We start from the raw sequence: 17,807 nt of genomic DNA on the forward strand, positions 1-17,807 counted from the left end.
ATACAATAAATTGGGGTTTGCTCACATCTCTCATGAGAGATTATTTAGATTATAAAATATTATTATATTGCAGTAGGATCTGCATAAAATCCATAGGATTTAAAAAGTCAAATCAAACATTGTTTTGCAATAACTGATCAAACTATTTTTAATTTTACAAGAAATATTGAAAACACTAGTTGTAGATGTCCATGTTACAGTGGACCTATTCATTTACTATACATTTAAAATAAAATAATTGCATGTACTTTGCAGCCCAGTGGTTCAGTGGTTAGCAGTGTCGCCTCACAGCAAGAAGGTTGCTAGTTCGAGTCCCAGTTGGCATCTCTGTGTAGAGTTTGCATGTTCTCCCTGTGTTCGCGTGGGTTTTCTCCAAATGCTCTGGTTTCCAACACAGTCCAAAAGCAAGCACTACAAGTAAATTAAATAAATTAAATCAGCCAGAGTGTATGTGTGTGTGTCTGAATAGTTAGTGGTTCAATCCGCTGTGGCGAACCCTGATACATAAGGGACTAAGCTGAATGAAAAGGAATTAATCCATGTACTTACTATATGGTTAAGTATATTAACCTAAGAATACAGGTTCGGTTTCAGATTAGCTGCATGTAATTATGCACAAGGAACATATAACAAGGGCACCTTCAAATAAAGTGTTACAGAAATATTTATTGAACATTGTTTTTATGTTTAAGCATAAAACAAAAAATATATGCCTTTTCAGAACTACATGGTAGAGTGATAGAAACTCTGGACCAACTGCACCCTCAAGTGGTCCAGTCCCTGTACAAAGTTATGATTACGTATGTACATTAATCTCATCAGTAGAAAAAAGGGATTTTCTTATCATTTGTACCCCCTACTCTTCATAGAAAAAGTAAATTAATCATTCTTCTAGATATATTCTTTTAAAGAGAGAAACTCATACATCTCATTTTCAACTGAAATGTCCCTTTCAGCCTCATTTTGGAATATTTCTTGGTTTTCCAGTGCACCATATCTGCACTTCTACCCACTTAATAAACTAATACATAGACATCAACTATTAGTTTGGTTTAAAATAAACTACTAATTTCCCAGAGATGGGTTGCGGCTGGAAGGGCATCCGCTGCGTAAAAACTTGCTGGATAAGTTGGCAGTTCGTTCTGCTGTGGCGACCCCGGATTAATAAAGGGACTAAGCCGACAAGAAAATGAATGAATGAATGAATGAATAAACTACTCTCATTTATATTAACTCTTCAACAGAAACTGATAAAGAAAATTGATATAAGTAGATTTAGAAGACAACACTGTACAAAATATATGTTAATTAACAGTTTTTTTTGTGTTTTGCGTTATAAACTCTATTTTAAAGCCACATGCATGGCAAACCCATTCAAAGTTACTTTCAAAATCTAAATGTGTAAAGAAATAAATACTCATTCGACAAAATATTATCCTAATTAGTACAAAATAACATGACCTGGAAAAAAAGTGGACATTATACTAAGTTGTATAGCTAAGTATATAACGTTATAGAGCCTTAAAACAGGTCTTATAGTCTTATACAAAATTATTATTGTCAGGGCCGTGCACAGACATTTTGAAGGGCATGTGCTGAAACTGAAAAAAGGGCACCTTCCAACCTCTCCACAAACCTCTCCACCACAAAAAAACAACAACACCATAATGTTCTTATAGTATATTTAATTAGTATTAAGAACTTTTATACAAATAATATATACATATTGAGATCTTTAAAACTAATTACAACAACACTCTTCTGTGAGCCATGTGTTTGAAGATGTTTATGACCTCACTGTGATCCACTGGGATGTCTTTCTCAATGGCTATAAGGAGAAGGTTGGAGAGTCTCTCCTCTGAGCAGAGACTTCGGAGTTGGTTCTTAATTAACCTCATCTTTGAAAAGGATCTCTCCACAGTTGCAGTTGATACAGGTAGGGTGGCATATACTTTAAGCATTTCCACTAGTGCAGGGAAAACGTGCTGGCCACTGGTTTCTTTAAGAATTGAAAGCATGCTCTTCATGCCACTTGACTTGAAGGTGGTATGAAACACCTTCAGCTCTGTCTTCAGTTGCTGTTCCTCCTCAACACTATAAAAGTTACACAGTGTTTGTATTGCTTGGACAGCCTCTGTGTTTGGTGTGCCCACCCAGTTGTCATGAACTGTTAGGCTTTGGAATGACTGCAGTATTTTTCCTGTAGGCATCGTCCCATCTACTTTAAATCTTCTTCCGAGTTCCTCTGTGATTGTATCCAGGAACGTGAAATACACCTTGGCTCGGTAGAACTCTTCAACAGTTTGGAAAGTATGGCTGTCCTGAGCTGCTGTAGCACTATGCAGATATCGTGTTGGCACTTTCCTTTTCCTTCCGTGGCCAGGAGGTACTGTAGGAATGTCAATACCTACATCTTCTGCCTTTTCAACGGCTTTCTGGAATATGGTTTTAAATTCCTCTTCAGACCTCAGATTCTTTACTGTGTCTAGCACACCATCAGTTATAGTGTAGGCAGTGGAGAGATCCAGATCTTTTTTTTGCAGAGCATCAGAGGCGACACCAGTGATCTGGAAGACTGTGGTGGTGATTTCTGAACAAAGAAGAAATTCAAAGTCGATAGCCCTCAGGTACATCTTTGCATCACCAGCAGCTGTTTCAGGTGGGTCTGACTCACAGAGGTCTGTCAGAAGCTTGATTAAAGCTTTCAGAACTTTATTGAGGGCTTTCAGGGATCTTTCTCTGCAGGCCCACCGAGTGTCAGACAACTTCTGGAGCTCAACAACGCGCTGACCAGGATACAACGACTGCTGGCATTTTAAAAATGCTGTATGCCTCTTTGTGGAACCAGTGCAGAAAACATACAGTTTCTCCACTAAAGAGAAAAATGTCACAAAGTGAATACTGGATTTGGCACTCTCAACTAGTACCAGATTCAAGCAGTGTGCCTGGCAATGAACATAAAGAGCTTTTTCATTGTGTGCACGTATCCGAGACTGTAGACCTTTGTACATTCCACTCATGTTCGCAGCTCCATCATATCCTTGACCCCTGATGTTCTTCAAGTCAAGCCCATTGTCTTGAAGGAGAGAGATGACAACATTCTCCAACTCTTTTCCTGTTGTAGACTCAAGAGTGCAGACCTGTAGAAAACGCTCCTTTACTTCCATGTCTCTTACATAGCGAACTACAAAGGATACCTGCTCTTTGTGAGAGACATCTGTGGTCTCATCCAGAAGGATGGAGAAGATTTGAGCTTCTTTGATTTCATTTTGTATTTTACTCCTAATGAAGGTTCCCAAGGACATTATTATGTCATTCTGGCTCCTGTTTGAAAGAAGGGACACTTGGGGTTTTTTCATGGAGGCTTGTTTTTCCTGGATGGCATCCAAATGCAGCTTCATTACACTATCATATTGGGCCAATGTTTTCACAAGTTCAATAAAGTTGCCTTGGTTGGCACTTGAGCTTGACTCATCATCTCCTCTAAAAGCTTGCCCCTGTCGTGCTAGATACAAGGAAATATCTATCAAACGTGTTAGGATTTCCCTGTTCCTTTGTCTTTCTCTCTCTCGTATTGCTTTGCCTTGAATATCCGATGTATCAAAAGCAGTTTGTAGAGCTTTTTTGGAGTATATGTTCCATCTCACCATGCTCATCATATGGGCCTCTGTGCTGGCATGCTCCTTCATTTTTCCAGTGGCGCTCCTCCATGTATTTATGCCTAATGTCTTCCAGGCTGTTTTGTTTTTGAATTTTTCTTCTCTCAGAAAAATTCGACAACTAAAGCAGTAGATGGCATCATTTTTAGGTGAATACTCCAACCACGGGCGATCTGTGTACCAACTCCTTTGAAAAGACCGTCCTTCTGCATTTTTTGGGAATGTCATAACAGGCTGGCAAGGTCCGACTTTCTCACACATTTCAACATATCTGTCACTTAAATCAATATTAAATGTCTGCATGTGGGCAGGATCCGTAGGACAACTTAAAACCATTAGTTTTGCAAATATATCCTCTTTATTTGCAGCACTTCTATGCTGGCTTTCTTTTCCTGATTCTTCAAGTGGCAACTCTCCTGCAGTGGCTTCAGTCTCTACATTTTCCTGATCTATACTAGCACTTCCAAACTGGCTTTCTTCTCTTGGTTCTTCTGACAGTAACTCACCTGCAGTGGCTCCAGTCTCCACATTTTCCTGATCTATACTTGCAGTTCTATACTGGCTTTCCTCTCTTGTATCTCCTTGTATCTCTCCTGCAGTAGCTACTTGATCTTGTTCACCAGAAAATTCTTGCACATCATCTATCACTTCTCTTTCTAAATCCGAATTACTATTTTCTTCCTTTTCTTCTTCCCTGCCACAAACTGGTCTGATCCATGAAGAAAGTGAGCTGCTACTCTTGGCTGCCTGCTGTCGCTCCCTCTCCTTCTTTTTCTTAATTCTCTCCTTACGAGGCATTGCACTGCAACCATCAAGTAATCAAAATTCACATCAGTACAAAAAACTATGTTTTGATCTTTAAAACTGTCATGGTTGATATGTAGAGGTCACTAGAGGGCAGCAATGCAATGTTGATTGAACTATAGGTTGACATGTTATACACTATTATAAATACATATGACAAAAGAGTTTAAGGACCACATAATTTCTAAATCATATTTTATGATAGCCTGGCATTATTCAATGCAAATACACTGGGCTTCTATTAAAGTTTATTGGTAAAGTTTAAGCTTTACCAATTTGCCTCCTGAGTGATTGTGTATTTTTTGTCCAGTGTTTGTGAATTGGTTGTGTACTCTCTTTTATTTAGTAGTGTAAGATGCTTATTTTCTGTTTTTTCTTTGCTTTGCATACATGCAGATTACATTCTACATGATAAAATATATAGATTGCACAGTGACCTGATGATTTTTATTCTCATTGTTTTTTTTTTTTGTTTTTTTTTTTTTTAATACAACATTTTTACAGTAGTAAACTATGTTTTTCTAATTTTATACACTACCGGTCAAACGTTTAGGGTCAGTAGGATTTTTAAATGGTTTAAAATAAGCTTCTCCTGCTCACCAAAGCTGCATTTGTTTAATCAAAAATACAGAATACATTTTAATATTATAAAATGTTATTGCACTAAAAAAAAATCTGTTCAAGAGTAGATTAGTTTAATAATTTATTCCAGTGATTTTAAAGATGAATTTTCAGCTACATTTCTCCAGTCTTTAGACACATGATACATAAATCACTTTAATATTAATTATAAAAATTATTATTATTACTATTATTAATGTTATTAATATAATAGGGTCACAGAGGTGCAGTGGGCAGCACAATCGTCTCACAGCAAGCAGGTCACTGATTCGAGCCTCGAATCAGCTGGGTCAGTTGGCATTTCTATGTTTGCATGTTCTCTGTGTGTTGGCGTAGGTTTCCTTCAGGTGCTCCGGTTTCCCCCACAGTCCAAACATATTCGCTATAGGGGAATTGAATAAGCTAAATTGGCCGAATGAGTGTGTATGGGTGTTTGTTTCCCAGTGTTGAGTTGCAGCTAGAAGGGCATTTGCTCTGTAAAACATATGCTGGATAAGTTGGCGGTTCATTCTGCTGTGGCGACCTCTGATGAATGAATAGAGACTAAGCAGAAAATAAACTGAATGAATTAATTATTATTATTGGTAATTGTAATAAAAGCAATAATGACTGGAGTAATAATTTTATTTGTAACTACAATTAGAAAGCAGTTATTTATAAATGTAATAAATATTTAACAATTTTTTACATTTAATAAATGCCACCTCGATGAACAGCATATTTTTCTTAAAAAACACATAAAAAATAGGTAAAATACACTTAAAGACAAGCAAGAATTTTACAATACTAGATTTTTATTTTTTTTATCTAGCCAGCAAACATATGCCTAATAGCATCATAAACTTTAACCTGTCATGCTGTGTGACCAGGCTATAAAACATGATGAAATGTTATTAAATTATTACATCATGTGATTTGCATGCATTAGTACATTCAGCAGCTAGCCATGAAATCAAATTAGAAATTTCCTATATTTTACCTAGCTCAGCTGATAAGGATCACTCGGTTGCTTAGTGTCAAACTCAAATGAAGTAACAACGCGGGTTTTTGACCTGTGAATGTGTGCAATTTGTCCATCATTAAAACGACGAAATAACATTACGTCGTCAACATCTCTCCGGTGTGTTGATGCATTATATGAACCTTTATAAACATACTAGTGTTTATTTCATAAAGACAACGTTGCACTTATTCAAACAACAAGATATTTTACCGTTACAAGATGAAGACGTTCATGTGCTTCTGCTCTTCTGTGAGACTGTCTGGCTGAGGTGCTGAAATGTAAGTTGGCGGCGCTCTGGGGGCGGAGTTGTGATGTTTGACTGACAGTTTAAACGGTTCTATAGCATGCGCATTTTAGTGCCTTCAGTTGATTATATATTTGTTAAAAAGACAAACAGACGTAAAGGGTTACCATTACCAATAGGATGTATTTATTTATTTATTTAAAAAAACTCCGACCCAAAAAAAAAAGGGCACTTCCAAGTGTAACTACAAAAAGGGCATGTGCTCTGCACAGGTTGAGCCCTACCTGTGCACGTGCCTGATTATTGTATGAAAAATACAACAATTATTAATTCCTGTATTTGAAATAACATTCAAGATAACCTAGCAAGCTGCAGGGCATTTGGCTTAATTATAATATTTTGTTTGTATGACAAGCTTTAAAATGTGCAATGGGGATTTATGCACTTAATGTTGAGTTTACAGCATTTTTGAAAAATATATAAGAATTTCAGGTAAACTCTTACCTAGCAGCGATCCCCTCAGGCGTCTTCTCAGACCATCAGTCTTTCGAACACCTGAGCTGCAGGTCTCAAAATTTGAAGTTGATCCTTGCAGCCGTAAGGAGGGATGCGCGCAAACACATAGAATGATTTTGGGATTCAATGTTTAAATGGAAATCTATATTTGCATTTATTTACACTGCAAAAAGAAAACCTTAAAACACATTTAAAATGTTTCTTTATTTGATTAATCATACAGGGTTATGTAATTAGTCAAAGAGGGTTTGCCAGGTTTTCACAACAAAAGTAGCCCAATCAAAACTATCCCAACAGCCAATCAAAGCCCAAATCCTAAACTCAAAGTATGCATTCAGATAAATATGAATATACTGTTTGAATTATTATATAGCAAAAATCCCAGAGACTAGGACTGTTTTGGAATAAGGCTTGCCCTTTCTAAACTTCTGTAATTTATTTTGGTGTGCTCCTGACTGTTAAAGTGAGAGTGAGCACCATGGTGAGAGAAAAAGATAATGTGGCAGCCTACGAGTCTAGTAAGGGATTTAAAAGGATCTCAAAATAATTTGAAATGAGCCTTTCCACTGTTCGTAAAATACTCTACAAGTGAAGAGCTTTTAGAATAACTGCCAACATGCCCAGTTCTGGTCGTCCCAGCAAGATTACCCCAGGAGCAGACTGCAAGATGCTTGAAGAGATCTCCAAAAACCCTAAAATGACTTTACGAGACTTACAGCAGGCTCTGGCTATTGTTGATGTGAAAGTGCATGCCTCCACAGTCAGGAAGAGACTGCACAAGTTTAACTTGCATGGGAGGTGCAAGGAGGAAACCTTTGCTTTCTAAGAAAAACATCAAGGCCAGATTGAAGTTTGCCAGATGAGTCCAGATTGAATAATTTGAACACCAGAAAAAATGACTTGTTTGGCAAACCAAAAACAGCATTCCAAGAAAAGAACCTCATACCAACTGTGTAGCACAGAGGTGGAAGTATCATGGTTTGGGGTTGCTTTGCTGCAGCAGGACCTGGTCAGCTCATTATCGTAGAATCCACCATAAATTCTACAGTGTATCAGCAGGTGCTTGAGGATTATGTGAGATCATCTGTTTGAAAATTAAAGCTGACATAAAACTGGACCATGCAACATGACAATGACCCAAAACATAACAGTAAATCAACCAAGGACTGGTTGAAGACTAAGAAACGAAGAGTCCTGGAATGGCCAAGTTGAAGCCCATATAGTAATCCCATTGAGATGCTGTGGGGTAACTTGAAACAAGCTGTGCATGCAATTCTGCATTGAAGAGTGGGCTACACTTTCCTCAGACTGATGTCAAAGACTTGTACAATAGATTGTTACAAGAAACGAAACAGTTTCTACGTTACCCTTGTTCCTTGAGGGGGGAAATGAAAATGGAATGTGGAATTTAAAATGCCAGCCATATGAAACTTCAGCACCTTTTCTAGCCGAAGAGCCAAATTACAGCTATCAGCTAAGGTGCAACCACTTTGGTAAAGGAACATAGCATTTCCGTTATCCCCCCTCGGGGAATGAGGGTTACGTAGTAACCGTTTCTTTTCTCAGCCGGAGGGGATTTCCAATGCTATGTGGAAAAATCCCACTTTGAGTAAATGTATGTATGGTGAGAGGTTTGCCAGGCTCCAGTGTGAGTGCACCATCATCACCAGTGACACAGCCGTCCTGGCTCTGACCTACCTTACTTTCCTGTAAAGCACTTAAAGGTTTATTTATATTTTTTGGGGAGTCCTAAAAATACAAATACTCCTAGTTAAGTTCTAGGAATTTTAAAATACAGTGGGTTGAGAAACCGTGCCAATCCCGAATGGGGAGGACACTGCGGAGGCCACCTGCTGCCCAGATAAGGAGGCCCCAGTGGGTCAACCACTGTTTGGATACACCAATTTCCATCTGCTGATCATAACAGAAAGGAGCTGCTTAGAATTGTAAGCTATAAAAGCGGTCACATTGCGCAGAGGGCATCAGGACACAGCAAAGAAAATGGCTGGGTCTGCCTCTCGTGGGCAGCGCTTGCAGGTTCATTACGTGGTTCAAGAAATGCACTGTAGGAACCTTAGGCAGCTAGGTCGACCAGGGTCTCAGAAAAATGTGAGAGTAGGCCGGCCCGAATTACTCGCACACTTCGCTGATCAAAAATGCCTCCTGATACTTGACCCTGTTGACCGATGCCAATGTGGCCAGCAGAACTGTCTACCTGGACAGAAATCTTAAAGATACTGAGTCAAGTGGATCTAGCAGATCTCGCCTAAATAGAGATCTCCAAGAGGTCATGACAGGGGGACAGGATGGATTTTACCCATCTAGCATCTCGCGCCTTTGGGGACTTTATGATGAGGCGATGCTTTCCCAGCGCGACATCATCCCCACGTCCTCAGAGCAGGGATAAATGTAATGCCAACCCCACAGTGTAAAGGGGACAGCCTTAGCTCTAGACAGCTGAAGGAGGATAGCATTACACTGATCTGGCATGTCCAGGGTTCTTCTCTGAGGGAAGCTCACCATAGCGAATAGACTCCACTTAGGTCACCTAAGTCCTCCGTGCTCCATCTATGGACCACACTTGAGGTTCCAGAGATCTGGGTGCAGGTGCCAGATGGTGCTCTCCCAGAGAAGAAGGAGCTTTCTCAAAGGGATCAAAGGGCACTGGCCATATAAGAGAGGCCCAAAGCCTCAGAAACTTACAAAATAACTTACTACTCCTAACAAAAGAAACACAAAAATAAGAAAATCAAATAAACACAATAATAATAATAGTAATAATAATGATGATACAAGTTTACCAGACACTCAATGTGATTACTTCAGGATGATGATGGTACAGCACCAAGGGCTAGACAGAAGTATAGAGCCCACAAAGAGCACCAGCAAGAATTATAAATACCAGAACATCATAATACACAGAAACATTAAATGGCCCATCAAAATGAAAAAAAATGAAATCAAAATAGATAAGAGGAAAACCCAAACTAACAGAAATAAACAAAGAACAAATAGTACAAACCAATATTTCCCCAGGATAAGCTTAGTACGTACAAATGCTCATGAATACCCAGCCATGGCAACGGCTGCACTTAAATCCAGGCCAGTCAGTACATAAATGCACTCTCACTGAGTCACATGACAATCAAAAATAAAAAGCACTAATAATGAAGTGTCCAGAGCAAAACTATTTGTAAATAAACCACGAAATAATTAATGGGCAAAACAAAAAGTACCGCAAAACGGAAAGTAAAGCAAAGCACAAAGTAAAGCAAAACAAAAAGCAAAACAAAACAAAAACTTAATATAAAGCAAAAAGGAAAGCAAAACAGCAGCGGCGTTACATGCAGAGTTGTCCACCGAGGATCGTCATCAAGACAAGATATAAGACAAGATGTTAGATTAGCAATCACACCCCCTTAGTTGAGAAAGACAAAAACAGACTTACATGCGAGGTCGGCTGACGCCAAATCAGGGTTATATGGTTACTCACACAAGCATCACAAGCAGCTTAATTGCGCTGGTTAACGCTCACGCACCCACTTGTCTCTATAACTGAAAGTGAAACAATAAACACCCATAGCCAACCCAGCAAATGTGTTCAATACAAACACCGCACCTACCTGTGAAGCAAAACTCCACAAACTTGCTGCAAGCAGATGCCGCCAGCACCACTCTAACTCAACTACAGATATTACAGAGTCAGCACAGTTTCAACCCCTTCACAACAACACACGATAGTCATCCTTGCCTACCTTAAATGCAAACAGGTAACGAACGGGAGCACATCAACCGGGGGATGCCAGGAAGCAAACATCAACAAGACACCACGTACCCGTCAAAATACGAGTCCTTAAATTGTCTCTAGACTGCTCGGGCTTCATTGGTCTACCGATAATCACTGACCAAGCCCAAGGTCTAATAACCAGGTCCCGTTTGGGCCACAGTGGCGTAACCAACAAGAATTGCTCCTCATCCTCCTAGGCGTTGCACAGTATCTGTGCGAGCAGGCTCACATAACTCATTGATCCCGTGAATAAGCTATAATAATCCAATCATCAGGCCAATTGAGTATGCAAATGCCAGCAAGCTGAAGGGGCATTAGGGCATCCTCTGCGAGCATGGTGAAAACCCGTAGAGACAGGGAGAGGTCGGAAGGGAGGACTTTGTACTATCATGCTTGACCTTCGCATACAAACTGCAGAAACTGCTGGTGGTGTGGTAAAAATGGAGACATTTCTTTCCCCTTGAGGAAGCTCCTCCTTTTCTGGGAAATAGACCTGTCCTTCAGGTCTATCGCTGCAGACCAATCCTGAGAATGGATGCACTGGGTGCTTCATCAGGAGGACAGCAATCTTCTCGCGCAAGACAGGGGTGGACACTGGGCTGTCTAATACACTCTTGTGAACTTAGGGGACCATTTAACAAACTGAATTGCATAGCCAAGTCTGATTGTCCGAATGAGCCATCACAACAGGCTAGGCAGCACTAACCAGGCTGGTGGAGGCCGAGCACATGACATCATCGACGCAATCACTGATGCACCAGTGGTGGGGCAGCACAGGATGGGACAGCTCACCCCGGGAGCCAGCACGTCCCGAGGAAGAGCGGAAGAACTTACACTTAACTTCTTCCCAAGAGCCCACAGGGCAGCTGGGAGTGCGAGAGAAAGGAGCTCATCCTCCACTCTCTGAGCTTGTGGCGAAGAGCACTAATCCTGCAAGCTGGAAGGCATACCATCCCATACTGGCAGTGTTCAGACTGTCACACCCACAGCCGTGATTGACTCTGCCGCTTAACCGGTGGAACGAACAGGGTGGCGGAGCAGATTTTGGAGCCGCAGACGAGCACCCTCGGTAAGGAGCAGCCAAAGTGGATGGGTCGACAGGGAGATCGGTTTTGAGAGCCCACCAATCTCTCTTGAATGCTCTATCCCAGTGATGAATTCTGCGGTTAACCCACCCCCAGTGTCGCCGAACAGGCCAGCCTGGAATATGGGTGTGTGAAGAAAGCGAACTTTGTAGATGCCACGCATATTTGCCAGGTTTAGCTAGAAGTGTGGTCATCTTCCCTTCCAGGGCACTCACAACCTCGGAGCAAAGTCGGTTGCAGGGCGTAGTGCATTAAGCCTAAGTTGGAACTTTTTTCGTGCCGCTGGGCCAGAAAAAGGTACCCTCAGCGCTGCGTGAACTTACTGTGTACCTTCGGGAAGAAGAGGACGGGAGGCTTAGAGGGTTTCCCCTTCTTATCCTCCATGTAACACCCATCTAATTGGCCCGAAGCCAAGGGGGCTAATAATTTTGTCCTTAAAATGGTTTTCAAAAAAATTTAAAAACTGCTTATATTCTTGCTGAAATAAAACAAATAAGACTTTCTCCAGAAGAAAGAATAACTGCACTGTGAAAATTTCCTTGCTCTGTTAAACATCATTTGGAAAACATTTTTAAAAAAAAATCTAAGGGGAGCTAATAATTCTGACATCAACTGTGTATGCTGCAATGCATTTCTAAAAAATCAGGTATTAATCTCTAACACTTCAAAGTATCTTTGAGTAATTGATGTTGTACAATCTTGATTGGCTTATTTTGTTCAATTATGTGAATTGGAATGAAAAATCTTTGCCTGACAAATTATTGTAAAATTTTTGTTTAACTCTAATATCTCCTGAAATCAATTAAATCTAGTAGATTGTTTAGGCTGAGGTTTTCACAGCCGACGACCAGGATTAGTCATACATTCAGGCTCAATGGATGGAGTATAGGCACAGCATTAAAAAATGTAATCTAGTGGCTAAATAAAACTTTCTTTATGTATGAGCAAGCATGGGGGAGCCTTATATTACTTAAAGGAAATTGGTTTACAGTTATATTCTCTATCCTAGAACCAGAACTGATGAGGATGTGTCCGTGAGCAGATGTGACTGGCCAGCAAACTGACTCTATGCGACTTCGGATAAATGATAAACCATTGACTGAATATAAGGGATTATTAGGTTAATCGATCTAAATTAGACTAAATCACAACCTACAAGGTAATCAGCTTGAATTGGATGAATCTAAATTTTTATAACTTGGAATCAGATTTATTTCAGAGTTGGAAACAAATTAAAGTAAATTTTAACAAGTAAATATGTTTCTTTTCAAATGTGCTGAAAAGGCTTACACACAATTAACCTTCACCCATACTGTTAGTTCCATCATAGGAATAATAGATGGACCCTTACAACAGGGAACTACTGCATTCAGAAATGCACGGTTAGAATGAAGTGTTTAAAAAGACGCGCTGCATGACCACGCCTGTCGATCGTCAGCAGCTTCTCTCACTCTCTCTTTTTCTTTCTCCTTGAAGAAAGTTGGAGGTAGACAAATCAAAGACTCTCTTAGCACTGTGAGTCTCTGAAGGTGAAAAGGTGCTTAAGCGTTGCGTGACTAGCATTTTTATACACAGCTAATTTTGTGATTGCTGCCAGCTGCGTACGCTGATGCCAGCAACTTATTAGCCCGTTTTATTACTCTTTCAAAAGATTGGCTTTCTGGTGTATCCCCATAGTGGAAGTTTTCCACATAGCATTGGAGTTCCCCTCCCGCTGGGGAACTGCAGTTACTTCACCCAAAGGGGGTAACACTAGCTATTAAGGTGTGGAATGTCCTTTTTCCTCAATTAGAATATGCATTTTTGTAGAATTACATTTACAGAAGATCTTGAAAAGTTTTTCCGTTTTATGTTACCTTTATGGGCGAGGCAGTGGTGCAGTTTGCATGTTCTCCCTGCCTTAGCGTGGGTTTCCTCTGGGTGCTCCAGTTTCCCCCACAGTCCAAAGACATGTGGAACAGGTAAATTGGCTTGGCAAAATTGTCTGTAGTGTATGAGTGTGTATGTGAATGTGTGTGGATGTTTCCCAGAGATGGGTTGCGGTTGGAAGAGCATCCGCTGCGTAAAACTTGCTGAATAAGTTGGTGGTTCATTCCGCTGTGGCGACCCCGGATTAATAAAGGGACTAAGCAGACAAGAAAATGAATGAATGAAACCTAAATTTTTCTGCATTGTTAAAATTGAGATTTAAACATATATTAGCTCCATATAACATGTATATTCGTATATATAAAAAAAAAAACTTACAAGATGCCAAGGCTTTTATAGAGTGTCCTATTTTTTTCACATGACTGTATGTAGCTTATGTCAAAACTTTAATCACTCATGCTGGCCTGACAATGGAAAAGTGATTGTGCCTTGTGCATCCTGGTGGATATTGCGAGAAGCACAAAAAACATTGCTGCTGCATCACAGCATGTGACAATTTGCAGAACGCCAAATGAAGAAACATGCATACTCAGTTGTGTATATAAAAAAAAAATCTTCTGTCGTGAAGAAGAAAATAATAATAATAATAAAAAATAATAATAATTCGAATTATGTATGGAAAGTAGGGGTGGGCGATATGACATAAAATTCATATCATGGTATTTTTCATCTTTTGAACAGTGATGGTATAATATCACGGTATAATAAGCTTTTTTTTGGTACATTTTTTGTCCCTTTAGTATGTGCATAAAGTTTATATTTTTTATAATATAATAAGTAAATGGTATAGGTATCCTTATCAAAAAGAGACATGGGAGAGTATGCATTCTCAACATATTTTGCAAAAACCCTAAAGATCTTACTTAACAGTGTACAACAAAACAAAACTTTGCAGTGTAATAACACAAGAACAGTGTAATAATGTGTACCTTTCACCAAAACTAACTCTCTTCATCTGAACTCTGATGAAACTAGACATGGTTCTGACACTCCACGCATCTCTTTTCAGATAGTATAGGCTACAGGCCTGACATTTCTTCACGATGATTATTCACTAGTCGTTTAATAGGCACTCCCCTTATACCTACCATCGGCAAAGCTGATATGAACATGTTTTACTTTTTTTATTTACAAAAAGATATATAGTAACAGGGCTTGAAATTAACTTCTTTTACTTGGTAGCACCGGTGCTGAAACGAGGAGTCTGACACGGAGGGATCCATTTGCAGTATATTTATTAAACACAGTTTAATCACAATCATACAATACGCACTTGCGTGCGAACTCACATCAAACGTAGTTAGTATGGGTCTAAGGGCTGGCGGCTGGCTGTCAAGGAGTGTGATAGCAGGCATGGGTCAGAGGCCAGCGACGTGGTTCAGAGGTGAGATATCAGGCTGGGTTCAGGGCAGGTGGCGTGGATCAAAGTCAAGGTACAAGCAAGGTTTGAGGCAGGCGGCAGGCAAGGCAAGGCAAGGCAAGGTCAATACACAGTCCAGGAAATACACGTGAGATCAGGCAAGAAGCTAACGCTAAGAAATGTCAGACAGGGCAGAACAAGACTTTGCACAGGACTGAGTGTGTGAGCTGCTTATATGTGTGAGTGTGGTTCATTAGTGTGATGTGCTGCAGGTGTGTGTGGCCATCAGTCTATGGGTATGACGTAATGCTTAGAAGTCAGGTGATGGTGGCCTCTGCTGGCCAGCGAGGGGAACGACTGGGACCGAGTCGGTGACAGGTGCTCCCAACTTCAAATATTTAGGAGCACCAAAAAGAGTTTTGGAGCACCAGAAAAATTTTAGGAGCACCCACCAAAAATGAATAAGCACCATTGCAAATTGTATTTTAAGGGATTTATTGTATTTTAAAACAACATCAATTAGGACTAACAAAAAACAGAAACAACTATTTAACTAATGCCGAAATGGCATTGATATTTGTGTGTAATAATTACAAAATAATGTCTAATAGTTATAGAATATTAATGATGATGAAAATAACAATAATAGTAACAATGAATTACATTTCTTATTATCATGATGTCTTGAATGTGCTTGAATGTATGTTATTTGCTATAAAAAGTAGATAAAATAAATTTATGGTTTGCATCAAACAAAATGAAGCATTGCAGTAATAAATAACTATTTTGCCCTATTGTTATTATATGCATGTCAATTGAATAATTTTTTTGCTACAAAACAAACGAAAGACTATAATAAATCATTCAATTCACGGCTGAAAGCTGCAAAACAGTCATCAGTAACTAAATAGCAAAATAATATACACCCCAAGAAAGAACGACTAAAGAAAGTAAGTGAAGTCTCACTTCTGCCACTCTTTAAAGGTTTTGTTTTCGGTTTGTGTCATTTTAAATGCTCGGTCTCGTTATTAGCTGATCTACATTTTTCTGTGTTTGTGGAAAGCAGTCGAGTCAGCCGGACCAATATATGAGCAGGCAAAGCAGGATTCTCGCGATGAACACCAGCGCAATAACGCTCTTTGTTATGAGCCGCAGTTTCAGTGTAAACTTAGTAAAGGCGAGCTTTCTTAGCGATGATGTATACAGTATTAGATAGATTCTATATTTAGCGAACATCTGCGCTGAACACGCATTAAATGCAATGCATTGAGATTCGGGCGCCTTCTCTGAAAACCCTCGATTGGTCTCAGCTGGCAGATCAATATTCACCACGTCATGATAGCTCTCATCTGCGCCTTTATTATTATTATTATTATAACTAGGTGGGGTTTGTAAACCTGTGTACCTTTCACTCTTCAGCCGTTAGCATTCCCGGTGGTGACAAAAGCTCCATCATCTGACAGCAGAAAGCCTTGAATGATTGACAGCTAATATAGCCTAAACCAGTGGTTCTCAAACTTTTTTCACCAAGTACCACCTTAGAAAAAAATTGTCTCTCCAAGTACCACCTTACGATGCTATTTTATAACCAGTATTAAAAAATAGCGTCGTAGGCCTAATTAAGCCGCTACAGGTGTGCACAGTTTAAAAACGATGCAGATTAATTCCTATTATTAAGAACATGTATTATTATCAGTCACTTTAAACATTTGAAATAGTCTGAACATTAACTGTGCTTGCAGATTAAAAAAAAAAGTTTTTGTTAAAATGTGCTTTTAAAAGTTCATTAAAAATGGCGCGGTTCTTAAAAAGTAAAAAGAAAACTGCTGTACTTAAATCTAAAGTATTATTCAATGTAGCCTATTCATCAAAAGCTGGAGATGTTGCTTGGACCTTATAAATATAGGCTATATGTCACATTCCTACACTTTCAGACAAATCTTGAAATATATGTTAAATGTACACGTGACAGGGTTCATACAGGCACAGCCTAATGAAAATCAATTCCAGCATCTATTTTTTTTTCAAGACTGACATGCTATGTATTGAAGACCTGAAATGTATTCTCAGCAACCCATAAAACATTGCATAGGAATAGATACAAATAAAAAACATTAAAAATAATATTTATTAATCATATATTCATAATATAATAAACCTGCACTAAATGCTTGTGAAATCTTTTTTGTACTCAAGTAAAAATACTATTACGCTGCTAAAATAACACAAATTTTAGTAAATAATACTAATATTAGGTAAAAGTACAAAGTACTCTTTTAAAAAGTACTAGTTGGTTACTTTTGGACAAAAAAAAAAATCTGATTTTCATTATGAAATCACTTTTTTACGTGGAAACCTGATTGAATGGTTTAATTGCTTAAATCCCAAAGCTACATGTATAGGAAATTGCACTATCAAAGAAAGTATGGTCGATTTTTCCTTTCATGACAATTAATCTTTTTCAATAGCACTGGTAAAACTACCAAATAATCTTTAAGGCCATAGAGACACTTTTTGCCCATTTTTTAAAACGATATTTACAAGCTTTGAAAGGTTTAATTGAAGTATATGGTAAAAAGATTTAAATTTAGCCTTTTATTTACATATTTTACACAATTTTTCTTTAGAATATGGCAAATTTGTTTCTTAAAAAGCTGTACATCACATGTAGATTTTATTTTACATTTAACCTAATCTAAAATAGAAACTTTAAAAAAAATACAAGTACACTGTCAGTAAAAAAAAAAAAAATTAATAAAACAATTGACTTCATTTTACTTGAGGTATTTGAAATATGAC

This window comes from Danio rerio, chromosome 22 (genome assembly GCF_052040795.2).
Source record: "Danio rerio strain M-AB ecotype USA chromosome 22, GRCz13ab, whole genome shotgun sequence".
NCBI lineage: Eukaryota > Metazoa > Chordata > Actinopteri > Cypriniformes > Danionidae > Danio > Danio rerio.